General features: G+C 33.2%; 1 protein-coding gene across 1 annotated transcript in view; it reads left to right on the top strand.

The window, feature by feature from the left end:
• Positions 1-1,065: 1,065 nt before the first annotated feature.
• Positions 1,066-19,607, top strand: part of LOC132950545 (prestin-like) — a 107,084-nt gene continuing 88,542 nt past the window's right edge. Inside the window, exon 1 of the mRNA XM_061022055.1 lies at positions 1,066-1,238. The gene's annotated coding sequence lies outside the window, so the exon portion shown is untranslated. The remainder of the gene's footprint in view (positions 1,239-19,607) is intronic.

The raw sequence follows: 19,607 nt of genomic DNA, 5'->3' as shown, positions 1-19,607 counted from the left end.
ACGTTATGTACATTATATAAACTAATGAGTAATGTCTATACACACATTGTAGAATTGACCAACAAAAAATATATGTATACACTCGACCCTTTTCGACTCCGTCCAAAATAATAATTATTTTATTTTATTTATAATAATTACAGGCGTTGCGTAAGCCCAATATAATATCATACTAATTATTAAAATGACACACGGAGGTCAGTTCGACAGTCAGCATCAACACCAACGAACTCACCGATATAATTATTAATATCCGATGTAGTAAAATATGTTAATAAATATTCTGGATTTGTAAACCAAACGCGTGTCTTTTTGTTGATAAAAACAGCTTGCACAAGTGCTCAAACCTCCTGCAGCTACGGAAAACTTATCCATAAGGAATAGAAATCCTCCTGTGGATAACTAATATCGAAATGCGGTTCCCTCGACCACGTTACACCATACATTTCTGTGATTAAAATAGTTATGAAGAATACAATTTTTTTACTATACGGATACCCCCTGACCCGAACACACAATCAATATAATATTACTATTGGTACCTTTATTAATTATTAAAAATACGAATTTAATCGTTAGGTAATTGAAGTATTTAATAAACACTTGTTAAATTAAGTTAACAGGTCATCTATATGGATAGTTTTTGATAGCCTGCAGGTTATTACCAATTTGGTAATTTTTATAATTGCAGTGTGCTCATAAAAGCGGCGTGCTTAAAGTTTTATATCATATTATAATACATATAAATTGTATGTATTATATTAATTTTATATTGATATTCAAAAACAATTATTATAATTTATAATATATATTATATAGTTTACATTCTTAGATTAATAGTTATTAATAAATTATTATAATTTATAATTTGTAATTTATGTAATTATAGTAGAACAATGTGGGGTGTTTATTTTTAATTAATTTGATAATCGATTATATCAGTTTCACTAAAATGGTGTGTCTATATTATTACGTTATGCATAATATTATGTCGCACACACGCGACCAACGGTGACGAAATAACATCTGATGACAGTTGAAAATGCTCATTGCTCACCACTGCAGCAAAGGCACGGACACATTGAGGTCGTCGTCGACAATACGACACACGAGGGTGTAATATAAATCATTGGAAGACAATAACGTTCGTCGCGAATTGAGACCACGACGACGACAGAGAGAGAGAGAGAGAGCACAACCCCGACGACGACGAAGGAATGCCGGTAACGCACATTTAGGTATGTAAAAAGTATATTATTATAATAATATTATAGTCAATTATACAAATGTATGTTACAATATTAAACTGCATACCTACGCGCGACGGACGTTGATGAAATGATATTAGAACTGCACCGCGTGCGGCAGGTACGATGGTGGAAACACTTAGTCATTGTGTTAAAAATATGTCCCGGGTTTATTGTATGGTATACGAATTTTTCGCTATAAATTGCGTCGCTAATTTAGACGATCGATGTATCTACCTATATCTGCTAATTTCCAAAAAAATTGGAATTCAACTTTCTAAAATCGCGATTCCAGGCTGACGGATCTCGAGCTGTAAACTGTGAGTCATCAATAACTATTAACGAAGCGAACGTGTTATTGTTCGGTTATCAATCGGCGGTGGCTCACCGGATAACACCGCGCGAAAACCACGACGGTAGTGAATTACCCAGTAATAACTTATAAGACTTCACGCACTTCACCGCGACCGACACCGACCGAGTGATCTGTTTGCGTATGTGTACACATCGTACGCATCGTATGTATTTGGTGTGAGTAGCCTTCAATTAGCTAGGCTTGTGCATAATATAATACGTTTTATTATGTTTTCAATTAGAACAATAACGTGGTATGCGTCTGAGATTAAACCACAAGAGCCCTACAGCCCTTATGGCTCAACATTAATAGTGAACCCGACCCACCATATTTGGTAAAAATAGTAAAAATATTAAATTGTACACCTGGTAACTCACCAACAAAGACGGGCTGGCGTAGTTTTTTAACCCAAAAGATATTTGGTGCTTAAAAACCGAATAAATTCTTCACAAAACACAGAGTACGGACACTACAAATATTATAATATACGTATTACGTATAGAGAACTGATAAGTGCACTCGTTGTAGATCAATAATAGTATACAATGCACACACTTGCTCTAGTATTATAATGAACATAATAGTAAATTGTTCACCTATTTAAGCCTAACTACTAATGATATAATAAATAATAACATATTTTACTATATAAACACAGATGGGGAATACGTATTATTGGTTAATTAGAACCACTGCGGTATGCACGAGTATTGCGGTAGTATAACGTGCAGTAGTAGGTATTGTATAATATTATATTTATTTATCGCATAAATTATACAGACACTGTTGGACTTGGATCGGACGACGGGAATAATAATTAATATCAACGTGAAACAGACGGAACATTTACAAATATTAAAATTAATTACTATCGATAGGGTGTGTTTGTGTGTAGCGGTGGCGACAAATTTAATATACCGATGGCCCGTCTTCTGCTCAATAGAGTGACATGACAGCGTGACGGACATTATTAATATTATAATACAAATTGCGCACTGATGTTGATAACAATATTGATAATTATATTATAATACAAATCACGCACTGAAGTTGATAATAACAATGATAATTATGTATATTATAATTATAATATTGGGCTCTATGATACCATCACAAACGCTACGCAGTTTGAAGAGTTCGCGGGGGCAACGTATAATAGTATATTACTATCTATTATGATTTAACATTTTAGTTGTATTAATTCACATAATATTACATCTTGATGATAGGTATTTCGAGTATTTCCCATGCTAGAGAAATATAGTATTCAAATATAACACTATTGACATTAGCCCTCGTTAACGTATAATTTTAGAGTTAAAACATTGAACTTCACATTGAACCCAATGAACCACCCAAACTGCTCTTTTTTGAAGTATAACCGACTTAATAATGCGTCTTTAAATCATATTTGATTATCCCACAGTAAACAAAAACAATAATAATAATTGTATTTATAATATTATGATTATGGCTCACGAATAATTTATTGATAGTATGACTGCCATTATAGCGTTAAAATAATTTTCAATAGTGTTAATATAAAATAAATTATATAATTCAGTTTTTACGTGAGGTATGATCATTTTTCATTTACGGTATATTATATTCGCAAAACTCGCCAAAAAATTAAAGTATCGTAAAAAACCCACACACAAACACAGATACCTAATTTTCTTACCATCGACTTTCATAATAAGTCGATTAACGAAGCTAAACGCGATCTGCTGATTGCTGAGCGTACATTTGCTATAATATGTTACGCCCTTGTGATTGTACGGAGACGACATTTGCCTGTGTTACGTCTCCTTAAGTCAGAACTCGAAGTATTTATAACGAATTCAAAATATGATGTCGGTTGAATAGCAGTGTGACGAGTGACGACTGTATAAAATATTTCTTTTCCATTCCAAGTTAGTTTTAATGTTTAAATCAAACAAATAGCTGGTATACTTTTGTCAAAAAAAAAAAATGCCGACTGTCGACTGTCATTACGATGACGGCACGTCACGGACGCGCTACCTGACTTCCTTCCGACCCTGAGCGTATATAATATTATGTGCAGGCGTGCGAAAGAGATATTATTATGAAATCATGACGTTTTTCATGTACCTACTGATAAAGAAAGTTCAGATCGAAAATAACTCCTTAATATTATTATGGCGTACTTATAGCGTAATAATATATTATATAATGTTATTATATTATATGTAGATATATTGAGGAGCAGTTTTTTTCAACTAAGCAGATTTTATGTATGTAGAACCAATTTTTGGAAGGAAAAAGCTGCAATATTAATACGTCCTAGTTTCTTTTTAAGTCTTATTACGAGCATGTTTTATAATTTACACGACTATACAGCTCACGACGGTACCTACTAAATAGAGGGATATTTTTAACGGAATTTTGACGAACTCCATTTCCGATCGCTACGAGTAAATAAATTGCAAACGTCAAGAAAACCGAGCTTGCAGCGAGCCAAACTTTATTTATGTGAAGCTTATCCGCGTTTCGGTACAACTCATAAATATTACAATTACACATAGCACTTTGAACCGTTTCCGAGAAAACGAATTCGCGTTTCTTTGAGTTTTCATTAAGAATCTACTACGGCTTTTGACTTTATTCAAATCGATAACTAATTTCCGCGCACGAGGAAATTTATTGAACGCGATCAATAACAAAAGAAAAAAAACTTATCTTAATGACGAATGAGAAAATTGGAACAACTCAAGCTCAAAGAAAATACATACCGCCCCGCGAACGCGTGCGACCTTACGACGTCGGCGATGTAATGCTATTAACGACGGTACTAATGCCGCAGAGTATTTTCAAAATACGGTTGCCACAAAATATAGAGGAAGTGGCGAGAGAGTGAATGAGAGATAGTGGAAGAGCGTGAGGGGAAGGAAAAACGCGAGAAACGTCATTATAAGCTATAAATTAATTATGTACGATGACATAGTCGAGCGCTGTTTTCTAGAAAAATCTTGGGATGTCACGGATTTAATTTGTAACTCGCTACGGCTAGCGCCTTTGACGACGTCTTCTCCAATATTGTACTCCATATATGAAATGTGTACATTTTATTATTAATATACATATTATCATATATTTTATATTGCATAAATTTCGATCGTATGAATATACAAATATCAAATAAATTACAAAACTTATTTTTCATTCGCACTGCGGTCGAAAAAAAAGCATCGTGTCATCGCGAAAGCTGATTGTTGCGACGCGGCCTTTCCGGTCCTTGTAGATACATTGGATCGCAAAAAGTCGTCGTCTCTGCAGCCGCGGGGGCGACGTGTCGCACACGTGATCCTTATAAATAGCTCGACGGCTATACCGTTCACGTCGTATGACACTGCACAATAATATTACATTATATTGTGTATAATATTATAACACACAGTCGGACTGTAGCGGCAATTAGAGATAGTCGAAGAGCGTGAGGGGAAGGAAAAACGCGAGAAACGTCATTATAAACTATAACTTAATTATGTACGATGACATAGTCGAGCGCTGTTTTCTAGAAAAATCGTGGCATGCCACGGATTTGATTTGTAACACGCGATGACTAGCTCGCGACGGCCTTTCCGGTCCTTGTAGATACATTGGATCGCAAAAAGTCGTCGTCTCTGCAGCCGCGGGGGCGACGCGTCGCACACGTGAACCTTATAAATAGCTCGACGAGTTCGCGTCATACGACACTGCACAATAATTACATTATATAATTTATATAATAATATTATTATACACAGACCGGCAAAACGCTGCACGCGTCTCGTACGGATTTAGACGCGGGGAGGATGCGCATGCGCGTGCGTCTGTGACGGTTTACTGCTACCGCGTTCGGCGCGATAATTTGTTTACCCCCGGAGGAGAAGGTCCTGGTCTGGCATATATTTTCTATGGTCCTGGCGCAGTTGCACGGTTACACACTGTCTATGGTCTTCGAGACGTGTCTGCACCGAGTCTCAGCGCGCCATACGATAGGCATATTATTATTATTATATATAAGAGCGAGCCGAGACGTTCATCTGCATTTGTCGCGGCGCATCGACAGCTGCAGCAACTACTACTGTATAGAGTACTGCTGCACTATACTACATATTTTGTATTATGTGTGTATACACTACAGCGGTGATTGCTCGTTTCTATAAACGTCGTCGTCGATGTAGTAGTCGTCGTCGTACAACGCCAGATCGACGACACGAGCCCACACACGAGCAAATAATAATAATAATATTCAGTTCTCCTAACCCATCATCAATAAACCGTCTGACGACAACGACGTTAGCCGTCTATTAGCTTATTACCGAAGACGGGGCAAAAAAAAAAAAAAATAAAAACGACGGTGAAAAACATAGTACGCGTATGATATTATTATTATTTTATAGTATAAATAAAAACCGTCTCGCGCGCCGCCGCCAGGACTGCAACAGCGCGCGCAGTCTGCATAATATATTATTACTATTATTATATTATTACGTATGCGTTATAATAATTTATAGTAACGCGGTGGCTCGTCCGCGTGTCAAGATTGCACAGATATTATGTACCTACGTATAATAATATTATTATAATGTCATGCCGAGGAGATGAAACGAAATTAATACGGAGAAAATAAGATATTATATAATGCGATGCGGAAAACGGTCGACGTGCTGTACGCCGGACGACTGACGATAGTAAGTATATTTTATTATACCATATAATTATATTAATTATCACTCGTACAATTTATTATAATAAAATGTCGTGTTTCGAGATGGTTTTCGGAGAAGCCACCGCCGAACGGTCTGGCGCAATGATTATTATTTTCACATGAAATTATAATATTTTGCCCTTCGCATGATTTTCATTTTCCACGCGTTTCCTCTCTAAGCCACACATCGCTCAGATTAGGTTTGGCTAAATTTCCGAAATGCATTCTACGAATTTAATTTCGTATAACATACACAGTAAAAACTGGACAGTCCGGTGAACGCGATGTCCAAACGGCAAACACTCCGTACATACTATTGCAGAATGACTTGTACAAAATGTGTGTATTATAATAAATATTTTATACCATGCATTATTATATTACGATAGACAATACAGTGGTCTCTATTCGACCTGTATTATTGGACCGTGTCTATTCTTCAAACACTTTTTAAATTGTTTTTAATTAAAGTTGAGACCACTACTCAAAAAATAATTACTGATTTCTTTACAAATAAATAATTCAATTACGACAACTTACTCCCTGTTTGAACTTTTTAATCATATAACTGCCACATAAATGTGGTGTGATGTGTAACATAATGTAATGTTAATTCGAGAACCCTCGAAAACACTTCTAGTAATTCGGATGACACTTGGTCTGGATTCATCCGGACTATCGGCTGTCGAAGTATCATATTAAAATTATTGTGATTTGGTAATAATTGGTATCGATAATTTTTAATAATATTATGGTCGTAAAGAGAGACATTCAGACATTTTAGAGTAAACAACAGACGTTTGCAAACGATTCGTTGTGACGTGGGTCGTCGCGCGTACCTACTGCGCACACACAATATTAATATTTCTTTTTCTTTTCAAACACACGCTCGCGTTTTGTTGCTGTGAAATGTTTTTCTTAACAACTAGGTTCACTCGGCAGTCGAATTAAACAGATTTACAGTCATCGTATGGGGGCGTTCGACAAAGGAGTGGTGAATGGGTACACAACATCGCTATATAAGTAGTATAATACAAATGCATAATGATCATATATGCATATACTCTATATTATAATGTTGCATATAAATAATATATAATATGCATTATGATATTATATATGATACGGGTGATTTCAATAGTGTTTTCGTACGCGCGTGGGGCACAATAATATTACTATTATCATCATAACACGCGCACACGGAGGAATACGACAACAATAATAATGCAACACAAGTTTAGTTTAATATAAATAATATAACACTGCCATCGGTGCTTTTCTGATCTCCATACGAATTGTGAGTCTGTATACATTATTATATAGTATTATACGATAATAATAATACTATAGTGAGTGTGCATAATATTATTTATATATACAATACGTGTAACGTGCATGTGTGTGTAGTTTGGTAAATAGTACAATATATAGTTTTGACAGGTAAATTTAGCGAACGGAGTAAACATGAAAAATGTGCGTCGATATATACATACGTCGTCGGCGGCCACGGGTATAATATTATAAACTACTGCGTGCGTCAACTCTACGTCCGATGTTTTGGTAAATAAAAGGTATCCGTACACGATGCTATCATGCATAATATAGGTATAATGATATTGTGTATGCGCAATAATAAACCGGACACGTTTGTTGTTATAGTAAAAGGCGGCGGGCACGACGCTTTTGGGGTGAAACTCCCCCAAAAACAGAGATAAGAAACTGAAATGTACACACTCACATACAATATTATGACGTTCCCCTCTATCTAAAAAGAGAGTATGAGCTTAGCATCAGCACACACACGTGTACACGTGTTATGTATAATATAATATTACGTCGTCGTGTTTATTTTTTAATATCGTATGCACGCCAACCGCTTTCCGAGCGACATTTCAGACTTATATTATACTATGTTATTATTATATACGTATTATAATTTATAATATATTAATATTATAATTTATAATACACGCTTGTGATGTCAAACAATCCCTAAGCACACGCCCGCTCGTTTATCAGCTAATCGAACAAAATTCGTCATTTACCATAACATTATACTGTTGTGATAATGTACCCCGTCGGATGTGACGTGTCGGCGTCGATAACCTTTTAAATCGTATAATTTGTAGGTACTACCTATATTGATTTTAAAATATTTTAAATTCAATGGTACTACATATTATTATTATCATCAGTAGTAGTAGTAGTAGTAGTAGTAGGAGTAATATGCTCATGCCTCATACAGTCATATTAATATATTATACCTACGCATAATATAATATGGTATTATAATAAGGGTAGGTACCTCACACGACTTCGGAATGGATTCGATTCCCACCGTCGTTATTGTCACGAGCAAGCGGCGTATGCATCACGTGTGTAAGATGTAGTAAGTAATAAATATTATTAAATATAATAATTTATTATGATATTATAATAAATCTACTACGATTAAATTGCCGACGAAACGACGTCGCCGGAGATTTAAAAGTCCCCGCAGTAAAAAAACGTCAAACGCTTAATCCGGGAGTCTTAGCACGGCCGTTTCGTGTCATAACATTTATGCATCATATGTATTATTCGTCGTGTGTGTATGTTATTCGTCTTAAATGCGCACATGACGTGAGTTTTGCAAACATATTATTTTAATCGTCCGGAACGCTATAATGTGTGTAAATAGTGCGCGGTCGGTCAAAAATAGTTTACGATGCAATTCAATTCATACGTTTTGGTCGCGTCGACGGTTTTTGTGGCGGGCACGCGCGTAATGCGTATAAACAAGGTTCCGTCATATTATTACGACAACATACACTTCTTGTTAAAAGTCGAAAGTTTATATTGTACAATAGTTACAGCGAATACGATGGCTATATCGTACGAATTCGGAATTATTATCGAGATGATAATATTATTATTCTATAATCGACCGCCGCTCGTATTTACCTAACTAAAGCGCCAGGGACTTTGTTCCCTTAAAAACCTATAAATTATATTATAATGTACACTATTTTTACATAAAAGTTACCAAATATCATGGTCTCAAAACATGCATTAATTTTTATTTTAATTTAAACGCTTAAACGTATTTTAAAATATTGAAACGTAGTCGGGGGAACCTTGTTACGATATTGGTTATCCAGAGAAGGTTTTCTATTCCTTATGGATAAGTTCTCCGTAGCTGGGGGTTAGAGCACTGTGTATGAACTATGAGGTATTTTATAAATAATAAGACACACTTGGTAAATGGTTTATGGATCTATAATAATTATTATATTTAAAATAGTACTGTACCATATAGGGAAGTGGCTGTAAATAAGTGTACATAAGTGAGTTCGCTCCTGTCGAACTAATTGCCGTGTGTCATTTTAATAATAAATAATAATTTTATATTTTTTGTATTGGTCAAAATAATTATAATCCTATAATGTGTGATTACTGTTTAGTTTATCAAATATATACAAATATATAATGAATGTTACACTATATAATATTATGTATACTACTTATATACTTAGTTATAACTTATAAACATTAATTTTAGACTGAAAAATATGTCTCGATTTGTACGTCTGATTTATTTATAAAAAACAATTAAATAATATGTACTTTATTTACATTCATATAAATTAATATAGTATAAATTAGATATGTGTGGAATGTGGATTAATTATTGACAATTATTAGAATATTTAATAGTTACTTTTCAACTAATAATAGTTCTTAATTAATTTTATTTATTTATTTTGAATTTCATTATTTTATAAATTCACTGAGGGGCTCTGCCCTTGTGGCCTTCGTCCCCAGTCCGCTTTGCTCACCAACCTCCTGTTTTTTGGGAGCTTAGAGCTTATAAATCTAATATACAAATTTGAATTAAAAATTATTGAAAAACATTTAAAAAATATATAATACACACATTACTGTAATCCTTCATTAAATATAGGTACAATATTTTATAATTGATTTTTCTACAAATTTACACTCAATCCTGATTCCACCACGACTTTTACATAGTTAAAATGCAACGTATTGGTATCATAATATGATATTGACCATATAAACATTTTGTTGGAAAAATATAATAATATCTATGTTTTATTTATTTTGCAATACTTATAAGTCATAACAATATTTCTTTATGGTATGGTCGCCATTGTAATTATTTGTCGAAACTTTTTTGTTTATTAGATAGATAAGTATTTATATCAAAAATGTGTATAAAATATTCATTTATATCTGAAAACTAGCCAAATATGCACTTATGAGCAGTGAAAGAAAGCGCCAAAATAAATGCAAAATTAAATTTAAAATATAAATAATCCTTTTAGTGGTGAAAAACATTTGTATAAATTGTAAACCACTTAGGTAGGTATGTTTTCAACTATTATAGTTTATAATATAAAAATATTTTATATCCTAGCCCTATAATTAAAGCTTTAGAATTTTGTGACAAAAGTCTTAACAAGGAAAATAGATACACTCCAAGCTCGGTATATATACTGTGGTATATGGTTCATAATTCTTCTCGCCTGCAGGAACTTATAAATTATAATATATAAATAAACATTAATTTTTTTCGAGGGGACATAAATTTAGTTCATAACCGGCACTGTACCGCGTTTATATACATAATATTATAGTTCCTATGTAGCGGTGACTGATGGCGATTCTTTGGGGTAACGATATTATAAATAGAGGTTTTGCGAGGAATACAAAACAGCAGTAAACTCATAACATATTATATTATGTGCTATGCGATAAAATGATCAGTACTTGCACTCGTGTGGAGTATTATACTCTGTTGACCCATATAAACACGTAAAAACGTAAACTTTCTGTAGCTTGTATTTCGTAATAATATGTTCCCGAGGGTTCGTAAAAGAAGTGAATATTAATTATATTACGAATGAGTTAGATTGAAACTAAACGTAGATTATTATTTAACATTAATATTTAATATCATAATAAAATGCAATCAAAATTTAAAAACAAAAATTTCTTAGAACATAATATTATTAAAACATATTTAAAACCAAAACACTTTTACCTCAAAACATATGAAAGAGGCCTGCAGGCTGCAGTATATATACCATGGCTGACACGGAAAAACGGGAAAACATGGCCTGATTAAATATAATATGTATATAACGCGTATACGATACCTCCGTATAATATGTGTAACGCGAGTATATAGGTGCCTTTAAATATATTATTGTATTTTATACTTATCAAACATTGCAGGTTAACAGATTGCAAAGTCCAATTTACGGTCCGCGTAATATCTAAACAACTGTGGTGTTATATTGTAATATATTATATAATACGTATATTATTATTAAACTTTTTAATAAATATGTTTTAAAGTATATTGTACTATATAGTTGTTGTAGGCGATAAGAAAAAAAAACGCTGTTTTTTATTTTAAAGTTTTGACAGTTTATAGCTTTCATTGGTGTTTGCGCGCTTGTAAAATATATACGGTCGAGAAAAAACTTTACATCCGACTCGCGTTCGCCGAATAAATCGGAAAAAAATATTGTTTTGGCTTGCGTGCCTGATACAGAACCGCGGCGCAGTGCGAAGGAAAACGATTTTCACCGTATACGTTTGAAAAAAAATTGAATATAAAGAATAAGTATATATGTACAAATGTTCATACATGTATATGTATATAGTATGTTCGCATATGACGGGCCATAATATATCCGATTGCATGCGCGTACTTACGCTTTTCGCGTGTACAATATACAACGCAGGGGAGTGGAAATGGCGGAAAAGGGGAAAGTATGGTATGTATATTGTTACTATTATTATACATAAACGCGCGGGATATGTCCCATATTGCATCGTGCACGATTATGTATAGATACACACATAATAGTAATGTATACAGCGAAGTTAATCGACGACGGCAAAAATGTCAACCGAACTATACATTTATATTATTGTACTGTAATATAATATAATACCGTGTGATAAATGCACAACATACTCAGCTAAAGCGTATATAAAAATATAAAAATATTACGCTGAACGAGTGAACGAGCTGATTTATTTGGAGACGAAAGTTATTAGCGGTACTCGATCGCGGTGTAATTACGTACAATATTAGGTACAATATACATTGTTACAACATGTAATGTACCTATTATGAATATTGTTATCCTTCTCAATCTCAGAAGAACGTGTACATACACCAAAATTAAAACATATATTGATATGCAGCACGCTCTTATCAATCAATCAATTATGAAGGTTCGTGCAATTTTCCTGTTACCCTTACCCTTATAACTTTCACCCGGTAAGGTCGTCGTTGAGAGTTAAAAATCAAAATGGTCAATAGCGTGGCACTTATATTAAGTTACAAACGCAAAGATGGAAAATGTAGCTTCTCATTTGAAAAACAGAAGTTTGTAGTAATGTACTTAAAAGTATATAAAGAGAGTAATTAAAAAATAAGAAAATGTATGGACTCACGGCGTGTGTAAATATATTATTTAGTCATTTAGAAATTCCAAAAATCATAATTTGAATAAATTAATTATAAAAGAAGTACAAAACGAGGCGTGCTGGCGATTCGCGCCGTATATAATTTAAATTTTCTTAAAAATTCGCAATTAGATACTCTTCGAAATAACGAATGGCCAATGACATCATCCCTAGGCTGCAGTAGGTAGGCCTTTAAGGGAGTTATAGGTATTACATTGCATGTAACGGTACACGCTATCGTCTATCGGTCGATTAGTCGCAAAAGACCCTGCGCGGCCCTGTTGTAACTGTACGCGTGTAAAGTGTGTCAAACCATATAACTCCTAAGCAAATCGACGTGACCGAGACATTTCGATATAATATTATATAAAATGTATATGCGTATGACAGTAAAACACGACGATATAATATGTATAGGTCGTATTCGAAAAACGTGCATATATTTAGAAATTCAAAAAATCATAATTTGAATAAATTAAGCATAAAAGAAATACAAAACGGGGCGTGCCTGGTGATTCGCGCCGTATATAATTTAAATTTTCTTAAAAAGTCAATTAGGTACTCTTCGAAACAACGAATGTCCAATGATATCATCCCTGCTGCTGTAGGTATGCCTCTAACCTCTAAGGGAGTAGGTATTACGTTGCATGTAACGGTATACACGCGTCTATCGGTCATCGAGCCGCAAACGAACCCTGTCGTAACTGCAGGCGTGTAAATTGTGTCAAACCATATTATAACTCCTAAACAAATCGACGTGGCCGAGACATTTCGATATAATATTATACAATATCCTACATGTGTATATGCGTATGCCCGCGATGACAGTAAAACACGACGGTATAATGTGTATTGGTCGTATTCGAAAAACGTGCGAACCCGACAAGCACCGTCTTGAAGCAGACATTCCCGAGTTAAAATATAGTCTTTGGTGCCCGTTTTTTTTTTCCTTTTACAAGGACAACGGAAATCGTAAAATCCATATAGACTCCTCGCGCAAACGAATTAACACGTCCTCCCAGACGTTCGTCTCCCAAGACACGCATAAACAACGTTTAAATCGTTTCGTTATTTATGTGTGTGCGCCGTCGTGTACGTACATATTATATTGTTATAGCGCTATTATTTTATCTTATTTTTTATTAATCTTCCCGTTTTGTGTTTAAAATTGAATGTTTTCGTGCGACCGAAATCGTATACGGGACGTGTTAATAGCCACAAAACCCGTCAAAAATGAAATAAAAACATGTCACAATAACACGTAACGACGTTCGCGACTTGCATGTATAGGTGCATTTTATTATACACACGATAATGTATTATAATATGTATTATTATACACAGAAACTACGACTGTCGGATGGGAATAATTCCGGTTGAACACACCAAACTTTTTTGCTTTATTTTTTTTACAAGTACAACAAATCATATTGTTACCGAAATTTCGAGCTCTTATTTAACACAGATTTTTCAATTTTAAACTTTCTATCTACACGGCTGCAAAGTTTTTTTTTCATATTGTTTGTATAGCCTCGACTATAATGGTTATTGCTTAACTTAAATATTTGCATTGTTATATAAGTTATACATTTCGATTTTATTAAGATAGGAAATCATGTTTTTAGTATCAGCTGATAATGGACCAATTGCTTTGTTTAGCTGTCCATGATGTTAAGTTCATTTCAGGCTGCGGTAAAATTTGGACAGTAAACGGTGTTTGCCGTAGTTATTTGTATTGCATGTTGGGACGAAGAAGAGAGAATATTTAAAGTGACGAATTCCTAATCGGCTGAATACCACCTCATATTTTCGATTTCGATTTATGCATTTTTTCCAGGGTTTAACATAGTGTGTTATTCTTTTAATTTATCTTCGCTGGTCTATATATATGTACAACAAGAGTGTTCCATGTACTCTTGCAGTATTTATTTATATTTATTTGAAAACTATTACTGCAGAGTTTATTTTGTACAATATAAACACATTACCTATGTAATGTATAGAAGTTTACGGCTTTGTTTGAGATAGTAAAAATCACAAGAGCTAAATAATTATGACATACCAACGGTATAAATAGGTTTTAACCATTAATATATTAGTCGCAAGTTCATTCATCAAGTTTTAGACGACGGATATGGCTATCGGTAATTTTGTCTTTTGTAACAAGTTAGAATCCATCAAGGTTTTCTTCTACTGACGATTATTATAACGTTTTTGTTTCACAGAGAATGATTTAGATAGAAACGTTTGGATTTCAATTGGAATTAATCACTTCAATGGAAATGCTACAGTTTTAAGTGGAGACAAACAAGTGTAGAGATTGTTCGAAGTTACAAAATCGTCAAAAACATGAGACTATTGTAACTTGTGAGGTGTTAAAAAAGACGTTTTGATTTTTATAGTGATCTTCTATTGTTGAAAATGTCTTTTGTAGTATAAAACGGCGAGTGTTGTTTTCAAAAATATATATATAATATAAAATAAACTATGCACTATATATTACTATATCAGTTACAAGCGTGTGGTTATGTGGAAGAAGGAAATGTAACAACTTTTTCAATAAAAATGTATCTGTATATAATATAGTTCATCGATAAAAAGTCTTCTTAGTGAAGAAAAACTTAAAAAAACATGACCTTAAAAAATAAAATTATACAAAAAACGCTCACCGCTATTGTTATAATTTCTAAACGTTTATAAAGTACGTTTTAATGCAAAATGTTTAATATACTGGGGAAAATAATATTAAATATTTTGTTCCATCAATAAAACTACCATCGTTATTATTGCCACGATAACGTGAGTGGTGAGTAAGTGAGTTCTTTTGATGTCGTGTTGAATTATTGTAAAGTAAATTTGTTTGAGAAAATATAGAAGATAAGTACAGCAATGTACCTAAAGGATCATATTCAATTGCGCACAATGCGATATTTATATAGTATTGATTGGGTAAAATGAAAATATACCTAAATAAGTTTTGACAATGAGAAATTAATACTCAAGTACTTACACTAATAAGTATTATAATATCTGCGATGCAGAAATAATAATAATAATGTACATTGATCAAGCATAAAATATAATGTGCCGTCCGTACTCCGTACCTACTTTTTAGAACGTAGGTATATTATTAATATATTGATTGGTCGACCGTCGATGTCAAATTATATTTCAAACAATTACTTTGTTATATATACTATATATACTTTACATAATCACAGAAGCGCATCACTCCGATGGCGTTAAACTTTTGCACGGGGTCTCCAGAACGCTCGGAAGTCATCTCAAAGAAATGTGTTACCTAGTTTATTAAATATTAATACATTGATATTACCCATCTATGGGTGGTCAAACACGTCACGCGAGTTAATTTTCTGTTATGAGTAGTGCATGAAAATATGTGAGTTTTCGTATCCACTGGTTAATCCTATCAAATTCACAGACAAAGCATTGGAACATAATGCAAATTCAGTATTGATCGGTCGATGCCTATATAGACGATCGGGTAGATCATGATGTACCACGGTTTGGCCGAGTCCCAAACGTAAATGTCATGCGATCAAACACGCAAGTCGTATTACGACGAACCGTTGTATGTAAAATAAGACCATAAGCCCGTAAGTATAATTTTTATTTGACAAGTCGAAAAGAATTATTATAAGTATATTATACTGTAATTATTTGTCGTGGTGGTTGGGTGTTTGAAAAATGTCATTTAAATCGTGGCCAATGCGTGTTTAACTAAAAACAACATTGTGTTATTTTAAACGCAGGAACTACATTTGTACAGTATTATTTCAGAGGTAAGTCATTCGTGAATTATTTCAGTAAATTATTCAATATATATTTTTTATCTTTATTGAATATTTACTATAAGAGATACTCGTATTTTTTGTTTTTATCTTCAATTTATTAATATTCAAAAATTTTAAATATTTTTCTTACGACTATTGGTATATTATTAACAAAGATAACGAATTGTAGGCTATTAACAATATTAACTACTACAGAGTTCCAAAAATGAAAATAATATATAATATTCAAAGCGAGGGCTGAAACATATTTAATACTAATATATCTATAAATCCCAGTTGGTGTTCATTAAATATTTATACATCAAAGGAGTTAACATAATAGCTAGCATTAACAGTCAACTATACCAATTATTTATTAATATAAATTAAAACTAAAAACCATTTCGAAATATTAAAGCCAATCAAGTTCGATGCATTGGCGTAAGAATTCATAACTGTTGAAAATAAAGAGAAAATGCTCATAAAATATTTTTAAAAACCATATCTATGTACAATAGCAGTAAATAAATAATTTATAATAATATAATATATTTACTTGGGTAATAAAAGTATCATAACGGTAGCGGAACTATTTCACTCGCTATTCCGGGTAGACACTAGACATAACATTGTTCTTACCTATATCATAGCATGTAACTCAGGGGCGCCATTTGGGGGGGGGGGGGAGCAGGGTATACTTTGGCTCCCCTATTTTTTTCTGTGTCTTATTGGCCTGGATTAAAATTTAGAATGCGCCGACGGCCATCCCGAGCCCAATTTCTCCCACTCTCGCATTCGATCGTGCATGACGGTCGCCAAATTGGAACTGGCTGTATATTATAGTTCATAGCGGACTGACGGCACTGCATGCACGTCGCGTAACAGCGGTTGTTGGTGGGGGTATCCAGTATAAACAATATCTGTATTTACTATTTTTGAAAAAGTGGCCTGGCAAAAAAATTGGCCTGCTTAAATTTTGGCACCCCCGTTATAAAACTCAAATGGCGGCCCCTGATGTAACAAAACATTAGTGTAGACTATTCTTATAATTTACTATAAAAATTCTATAGCAACTGAATAAACATAACTCTTAGTAGGTCAGAGATCCATGCCGTTCAGCGTTTTTAATTTGTATGTTTTTATGTAGCCTTATTCCGCCTGAAAACGATTTAATAACATATTGATTATACATATATTATACTTATTGATTATATTATAATATGTATATTCAATGATAGTAATAATATCGTTATATGATAATAATTTCGTTCATAGAAACTTAGTATAGTACGCAAACTTTGGATAATACACGCCGTGTGCTCGATCGTAAACCAAAATGTGTACATCCAAATATAAAATCGTAAAACGCACCCTTCAACGTCGTTACATAATATCGTAGAGTGGTATAAATGTATATAGTACATCATGTATACTGTATATTATGTATGCCGCGATTTATGTACACATAATAATATTATGATACCATGTGACATTATTATAGGTATAGGGTTTAATATTATTTTTATCGAGCAAATAAATTATAATACACCGTAATATATTATATCGTATGTCATTATAATATATATATATACACACCACAGACATAGGTCTTGCGACGCGGAGTAGCGGGTCCGGGGTCGTCACAGCAGTTTTCGAGCTAATGATGATGGCGTATACGCCACGACGACGTCTAACAATAAAAACAAAACCAAAATAAACATAGCCCCATAGTTTTCTTCGACGTAAACGAACCCTCTCGTGTGCACGCAAAGATGGTTAGATAAATACGTATCGATGTGCGGTGGGTCGTTATAGCGTGGCAATCGCGCGGGACGTCTTTTTATGTAGACAAAACTATAATTATATGCCGCACGATGAATACGATTACGTTCAAAATTATAATATTATATATTTATATCGGACGAGTGTATGGATCCGAAACGAAATGTCGGCTTCGACATGAGATAATATTATAATAATATTTGTATTATTTATAAATGCTAACAACTTCCTCAATTCAAGAAAACCACTCTTTGCTGACGCGATTTAAAATTATTCCGAATAGTTAATTCATCTTATGATGTACCATTTTACAAATAGATGTGAATATTCCATCGGACTGGTGTACAGTTAATAAATTATCACTAAACATTGAAAAGTGTAAATTAATAACATTTTCTAGGTCTCGGGTTCCACTTCTCCATTCTTACCATCATATAAATAAATCTCCATTAGCACGTGTCCATGATCTATGTGTAATATTCGATTCCAATCTATCGTTCAACCAACACCTATTATATATGGCTAGTAAGTCCTCTATGATATCAGAAGTTATTATAAGGAACTGTAAAAAGACTTCACTGATCCTATTGATTTAAAAACATTATTTACTTCTTTAGTCCGGGCAAAATTATAGTATAACTCTGTGGTTTGGTCCACTTACATGAAATATCGAATTCACTGCTTAGATAATGTTCAAAATCGTTTCAAATGTAATATTATCCGTGAACCACATTCTCCTTACCAGCCATTATTAAATTTGTTTCACATTGATTGTTTATGAGATGGAAGAAAAAAAATAGATTTAAAATTTTTGTTTAAACTTGTAAACGGATACACTGATTGTCCAGAACTATTAAACTTCCTCGGTTTCAACGTTCCTCGGCATAGAACTAGGTCTACTAATATTTTTTTATATAGGTTCTCAAAGAACATATTCTTTATCTTCACCTATCAACATAATTATGTCATTAGCAAACGATACCAACTTTGATTTATTTAATTTTACTTCCTTGGAATCTTTTAATAATATTATGTTAATAGATTTTTATGTTTTTAATGGATTTGTATTATTATTAATGTTATTGTTTATAATTTGTATTATTAATATCATTGTAAATATTGTACTATTATATATATATATTGTACTTGGATCTTACGAACCGTTAGAATTTGAATAAATAAACATAATATTGCGGCGGTGGGTAAATCGTGAAATTCGTCGCGTT

This window comes from Metopolophium dirhodum, chromosome 8, assembly GCF_019925205.1.
Source record: "Metopolophium dirhodum isolate CAU chromosome 8, ASM1992520v1, whole genome shotgun sequence".
Taxonomy (NCBI): domain Eukaryota; kingdom Metazoa; phylum Arthropoda; class Insecta; order Hemiptera; family Aphididae; genus Metopolophium; species Metopolophium dirhodum.
Note: the sequence above shows the minus strand (reverse complement) of the source record. Positions and strands in the feature narration are given on the sequence as shown.